Below are 6,700 nucleotides of genomic sequence, written 5' to 3' on the forward strand. Positions count from 1 at the left end.
CCATGGCTCCCCGCACTCAGCCGTAAACAACGTCCTCACCGCAGCCCTCAGGTCCGCCTGTGGCACCCTCCTGGTGGCCTCCCTCCCCTGCCCTGGGCTCCTGTGGCACTGGCCTCTGTCACTTGGCCCTCTACCCCAGAAGTCGCTCGCTGGAGTCTCAGCTGAGGCGTGGGCTGCCGTGACGGCGCCCAGCGACGGCCCCTCTGTGCCAGCCTCGGCCCTGCCCTGAGCCTTCAGGACCCTCCTGTGACCTGGGATGGTGGCCACACAGCTCCTTGGCCCATGGGGTCTCTCCTAGGACGTCAGCACCAGCCCAGAGCCTGCGTGGACAGGGCCCAGGCGGTGGCTGGCGAGTGGAGAGTGGGCAGCCGGAGGGCAGCGGCGTGGCCAGCTGGAGCCCTGCAGGCCCGGCTGCCCCTGTGCTCCACGGCCCCTGTGGACTCAGGTCGTCCTCCTCAGGGAGGCCAGCCTCTGGGGGCTCTGGGTGCCTCTCCTGGGGCCACCACCTTCCAGGGCCCATGCCCTCAGGTTGCTGGGGCACGATGACAGAGCAAGGCCTCGGGTCCTTCTGAGGGTCCCACCACCCCTCCAGCCCCCACAGGGTCCCCTTCTCCTAACTGCAAGGCGAAGAGTGAGGGCAGCTCCCACCCTGCAGACGCAGGATTCCGGAACCTTCTGGATGGACATGGCTGCCGCCCAGTTTCCTCCTCCTCTGTGGCTAGAAGCCACCGCAGAGCCTCCTCAGCTCTTGGATCATTTTTAAAAGGACCAAAAAGGGAAGTGTCAAGACAGGTCTCCTCCAGCTTCCCGGGCTGTGGGGAAGGGGGACGGTCCCGGGGCCTCAGAACCAGGGTTCCCAGAGCTGAGAGTTGCAAAGACTGAGAGTCCTGCTTCACCTGGGACAGAAACAGGGAGGCAGGACGAGGCCACAGAGCCCTGGAGCCCAGAGAGGCCGCACTGCCCAGGTGAGACCTCCTCCCCAGGTCAGACCTCTTCCCAGGTTAGACCTCCTCCCCAGGTTAGACCTCCTCCCCAGGTTAGACCTCCCTCCCCAGGTCAGACCTCTTCCCAGGTTAGACCTCCTCCCCAGGTTAGACCTCCTCCCCAGGTTAGACCTCCCTCCCCAGGTCAGATCTCCTCCCCAGGTCAGACCTCCTCCCAGGTCAGACCTCCTCCCAGGTCAGACCTCCTCCCCAGGTTAGACCTCCTCCCCAGGTCAGACCTCCTCCCAGGTCAGACCTCCTCCCAGGTTAGACCTCCTTCCCAGGTCAGACCTCCTTCCAGGTTAGACCTCCTCCCAGGTCAGACCTCCTCCCCAGGTTAGACCTCCTCCCCAGGTTAGACCTCCTCCCCAGGTTAGACCTCCTCCCCAGGTCAGACCTCCTCCCAGGTTAGACCTCCTTCCCAGGTTAGACCTCCTCCCAGGTCAGACCTCCTCCCCAGGTCAGACCTCCTCCCCAGGTTAGACCTCCTCCCCAGGTCAGACCTCCTCCCAGGTTAGACCTCCTTCCCAGGTTAGACCTCCTCCCAGGTCAGACCTCCTCCCAGGTTAGACCTCCTTCCCAGGTTAGACCTCCTTCCAGGTTAGACCTCCTCCCAGGTTAGACCTCCTCCCCAGGTTAGACCTCCTTCCAGGTTAGACCTCCTCCCCAGGTTAGACCTCCTTCCAGGTTAGACCTCCTCCCAGGTTAGACCTCCTCCCCAGGTCAGACCTCCTCCCAGGTTAGACCTCCTCCCCAGGTTAGACCTCCTCCCAGGTCAGACCTCCTCCCCAGGTTAGACCTCCTCCCAGGTCAGACCTCCCCAGGTCAGACCTCCTCCCAGGTTAGACCTCCTCCCCAGGTTAGACCTCCTTCCAGGTTAGACCTCCTCCCCAGGTCAGACCTCCTCCCCAGGTTAGACCTCCTCCCAGGTCAGACCTCCTCCCCAGGTTAGACCTCCTCCCAGGTCAGACCTCCCCAGGTCAGACCTCCTCCCAAGTTAGACCTCCTCCCCAGGTCAGACCTCCTCCCAGGTTAGACCTCCTCCCAGGTTAGACCTCCTCCCCAGGTCAGACCTCCTCCCCAGGTTAGACCTCCTCCCAGGTCAGACCTCCCCAGGTCAGACCTCCTCCCAGGTTAGACCTCCTCCCAGGTTAGACCTCCTCCCCAGGTTAGACCTCCTCCCCAGGTTAGACCTCCTCCCCAGGTTAGACCTCCTCCCAGGTTAGACCTCCTCCTAGGTCAGACCTCCTCCCCAGGTTAGACCTCCTCCCAGGTTAGACCTCCTCCCCAGGATAGACCTTCCCTGAGACAGGATTCGCACTCGTAGACCTCACCCCGTCAAAGCCCGTGACTCAGTGGGTGTCAGCACATCCAGAGTGGCACAGCCTTCTCCACAGTCTACCCATATCCTGTCACTGGTTATTAGTGGCCCTGGCAACCACTGTGTCTTGCTGTCCAGATTCGCCCTCTGGACAGCAGGTGAGAGGGAGCCCGACCCTCTGCAGCCTCTCGGGTTCACTCTGCTTAACGGTCTCAGGTCCGTCAGTGTTGTGGCCTGTACAGTCCTTCATCCCTTTTTTTTGTCTGAGTAGTATTCCACTGTGTGGTTGTGGGGGCTCTGTTTATCCACCCAGCCGCTCCCAGGGCTTGGCTTGTGCAATAGCCCCACGGTGACCTCTGCGGGCGGAGCCGTGAGGACACTCGGACCCAGATCTCTGGGGGATGCACCCAGGGGTCAATGACTGATCACATGGTAACTGTGCTCCATTCTGGGGAGCTGCCAGATGGTTTTCTAAAGGGGCTGCACCTTGGACAAACCTGCTGGCTGCCCCCGAGGGCCCCACCCGCTCCGCATCCCATCGTCCACCTTTAGGACCGTGCCTTCCTGGTGGCGGGGCGACCTCTTTCCTGAATTCTCTGGGAACATTTAAACACTGAGAGAGTCTGCAGCAGTTCTAGATCCCGGCTCCTCTGGAGGCCAATGGCTCCTTGTCCCCGAGCCCTGGTCCCCGTGGTAGCCAAGACCTGGCCACCCGGGGCTCAGCCACAGTCCTCATCCTCCCAAGCCCTGGTCCAAGGCCCCTTTCCCATGGAGGCCTTCACCCTGGGGAAGGTGACAAGGACAGGACTCCTCGTCTCAGCCTCCTCAGGTGGACTCGGAGGTGGACCACAAACACCTTCAGTACGCGGCATCCGCGTGTCCAGAGGGGGACACCGAGGCCTCCAGAGGACAGAGACATGGCCTGCCCGGGACCAGGCTGGGGGTTGGGGGCCAGCTGTCTGACCTAAAGCCCTGCGTGTCCCCCAGGGTCCCACTGTCCAGCAAGGCCCGAGGGCTTTCTCCTCACCCTGAGTCGGGGAGCCCATTGACGGTCAAGGTCTCTCTTTAAAGAATTGTATATCCACTGGGCGCCGTGGACACACCTGTCATCCCAGCCACTCAGGAGGCTGAGGCAGGAGGATCTCGAGTTCCAGGCCAGTCTCAGCAAGTTAGCGAGGCCCCAAGCAACTCAGTGAGACCCTGTCTCCAAATAAAATATAACAAGGGCTGGGGACGCGGCCGAGTGGTTGAGCACCCTGGGGTTCAATCCCTGGTACTAATAAAAAAAGAAAAAGAAAAACAAGAATAAATTCTATGTGAGTCAAAAAGGCCACAGTCTTGGGGCGGGGCTGGGGCTCAGTGGTAGAGCACTTGTCCCACACGTGCAAGGCCCTGGGTTCGATCCTCAGCACCACGTCAAAATATAAATAAATAAAAAATAAAGACATTGTGTTAAAAAAAAAAAGGCCACAGTCTTTCCACCTCAGGGTCTCACATGGCTCTGATGGCTTTAGGTACTGGCCAGTGTCAATTTCAAGTTTTCAAATCCTCGATGATTGATTGACTGATTGATTATTGATTGATGTTGGTTGATCACATTCACTAAACCATGAGTTTCCGAGAGGGCAGGGACTTCCTCCTCCCTGTGGAAAGCTCCTACCGGGCACCTGCTGCCCACCGCGGCCACATTTGCTGAGGAATGACTGGCCCGGGGGGTCTTGTCACCCGGGGTTCCAGGTATTTCTTTGTGGCTTCTCCCCGGGGAGGGGCCCTGCTGAGCATCTAGGGACCACAACTGAGCGCCACCCACTGCAGGCTCCGACCGTGGCCCCTTGGCCTCTCTGGACCTCGGTGAATCTGCAGGGGACCTGCCTGATGGTCCGGTGGACCTGGTGGCCGCTGTCCCTGTGACCATACCATGTTTCTATCTGGGCAGGGGCTTGGGGACAGAGCTGAAAGGAGATGCCATCTCAGGGTGACTCAGGTCCCACACTGCATCATGGGGAGTCACAGGAAGGATCACAATGTCCCCGAGAAATGACATGGAACACACTGGTCAGCGAATGTGAGGGAAGTGAGTGAGCGGTGGTGAGGACAGTGGTCAGCGCGAGCGGGAAGGGGAGCCCTCGGGTTGCTCAATCCCCGGTGACGGCGAGGCCCAGGGGCCCAGGCAGCCCGCAGCCTGGAGCTGGAGGCCCTGTGGGGAGTCCTGCGGCCTCCACCTGCCCAAGGGGGAAGCCACGTTCCACTCAGGACGAGGACCCCGGCGCTGGCACCTTCCTGCCCCCGGGAGGAGGGAATATAAATAGTGTGACTCAAGGCCTGTGGGATGCGTCCCGGGAGGGCAGATGGGAGGCACAGCCTTGAGACTCCCCGTGGTGGGCCTCGGCACCCGCCACAGGAACGGCAGAGCAGGGGAGGGCCACGGGGTGGGGGGACAGTGTGTCGAGGACCCAGGGGTACCTGCGTGGCTGGCTTTGTGGGGCCGCCAGAGGGGACAGTGTCGAGGATCCAGAGTCATCCGCGTGGCTGGCTCCGTGGGGACAGGCCGTTCAGGGCCGTCCGGCAGATCTGGAGGCTGGGTAACCTGCAGAGGTGTTTGAATTCTGTTGGGTGGCAGTGGGGAGCCATGGATGGTTCTGGAGCCGAGCAGAGGGGCAGGACCGAGGCTGTGCTTCCTGGTGAGCCCGACAGCTGGACGAGGAAGGGCTGGTGTGGGAGCAGCCGGCAGGACGGAGCTGTGGAAGTTGTCCTGGGGCAGAACGGGCAGCAGAGCCAGGGCCGCCGTGGGGGTGGCTGTCCACCCAGTGGCTGCGGACCTCTGACCTGGTGCCCGGATCTGAGGGCAGCTGCCCCAGGGCCCCGTCCCCGTCTCCACTGCAGACGGCTCCACCAGCCGCCCGGTCCTCAGGCCAGAAACCCTGAGCCAATGACTCCTCTCTGTCCCCAGGCCCCCACCTGGCAGGAAATCCTGTCACTGCAATGGCCAGAGCACACGGGGACGGGGACGCTGCCACCGGGCCCCACTCACAGCCTGAACTCGGCCCCTCTGGAAAGGCCAGACCCTTTGTGACATGCATGTCCTGCTGCCAGCACGGAGACCCTGGGTGGCTTGGTCTGCAGGCCCCTGGACTCGCCCACCGCCCTCTCCCTCACCCCGACCCTGCGCAGCGCCCAGCCGGGGCCTTTCCGCGGCTCCCGACGGCAGGGCGCACAGTAGGTGGCCAGTGCTGTGGGCGGCTGGAGCAGAGAGTGCAGAGGCCCCTGGCCCTGTCTGCCCTGCAGGGAGGGACCCAGGTCACCTGGCCGGTCCCTCCTCCCCAGTGGCACGGGCATGGGGCGCTGCCCGCCAGGGTTGGAGCCCGCAGGCCATGGGGGTGGGGACGGAGCGGCCGTCCCTGTCCCTGGTCTCCATGGGCCAGGTGCAGAGCACAGCCGGGACCGGTGGGCAGGCCGGACGGGGTGGCCTGAGAAGGCCGCACCAGGCCCCTGGGGCCCTCAGCCTCAGCTCACAGAGCCGCTTCCCCCACGGACTCGCTGGACCCTGCCGACGGTCGCCAGGGGCCTCCTGAGCCCTGGGGGACATTCTGCCACAGCTGCCGAGGGCTCTGTCTGTGGCTGGTGGGGGACAGGGTCCCAGCGGTGCGATGGTCAGGCCCTAGTCGCAGGAAGCATCCTGAGGGAGAGGAGGCCGCTGAGACCTTTGGATCACCTGGGGCCAGGGGAAGCCGCGTCACTGTCCCCTCACGGGGCCTGGAGCCTGTGCCCTGGGGGTGGCTGTCCTCTTCCCAACCAGAGTCCGGAGGCAGGGGACGGCTGGCCCAGAGCCCTGCACGGGTCCAGCGGGGCAGCGGGAAGGGCAGGAAGGGGCCCGTCCCCTGCAGGACAGACGGAGCCCGCCTCCCTGGGCCCAGCTCCAGGCCACCCAGGTACCTCCAGCCACGGTCCTGTGCCCACCGCCTGCCAGGCCACAGTGTTCACATGGTCACCCGATACTTAGGGGATGGGACAGTGGAGCACCCACCGCGTGCGACGGCTCTGGAAACGCGGGTCGTGCACAGGGCTCCCCAGACACCCCGCCTTCCTGGAGCAGCCTCCTGGTGGGGAAGGGCCAGCTGCAGAGTGTGGGAGGCTGGGAGCTCGCAGGGTCAAGTCAGGGCCACTGGGAGGAGGGCCCAGGGGCCCTGCACTTTGGAGGGAACTGTCCACTTGGCAGATGAGGAAACTGGGGCACAGAGAGGCTGTGTGGCTTGCCCAGGGTCACACAGCTCTTTGGCGGCAGAGGCAGGATTGGAACCCCAGCCTTCTGGCTCCAGAGTCCTCGGTCCTCTCCCAGAGGAGCATTAGCACAGGCCCCAGCAGAACCAAGGGACAAGAAGGGACTTGAGGAGGGGCA

Source organism: Marmota monax, unplaced genomic scaffold (assembly GCF_021218885.2).
Source record: "Marmota monax isolate L192 unplaced genomic scaffold, Marmota_monax_Labrador192_F-V1.1 WCK01_AAM20220418_F8-fsc00014, whole genome shotgun sequence".
Lineage (NCBI taxonomy): Eukaryota > Metazoa > Chordata > Mammalia > Rodentia > Sciuridae > Marmota > Marmota monax.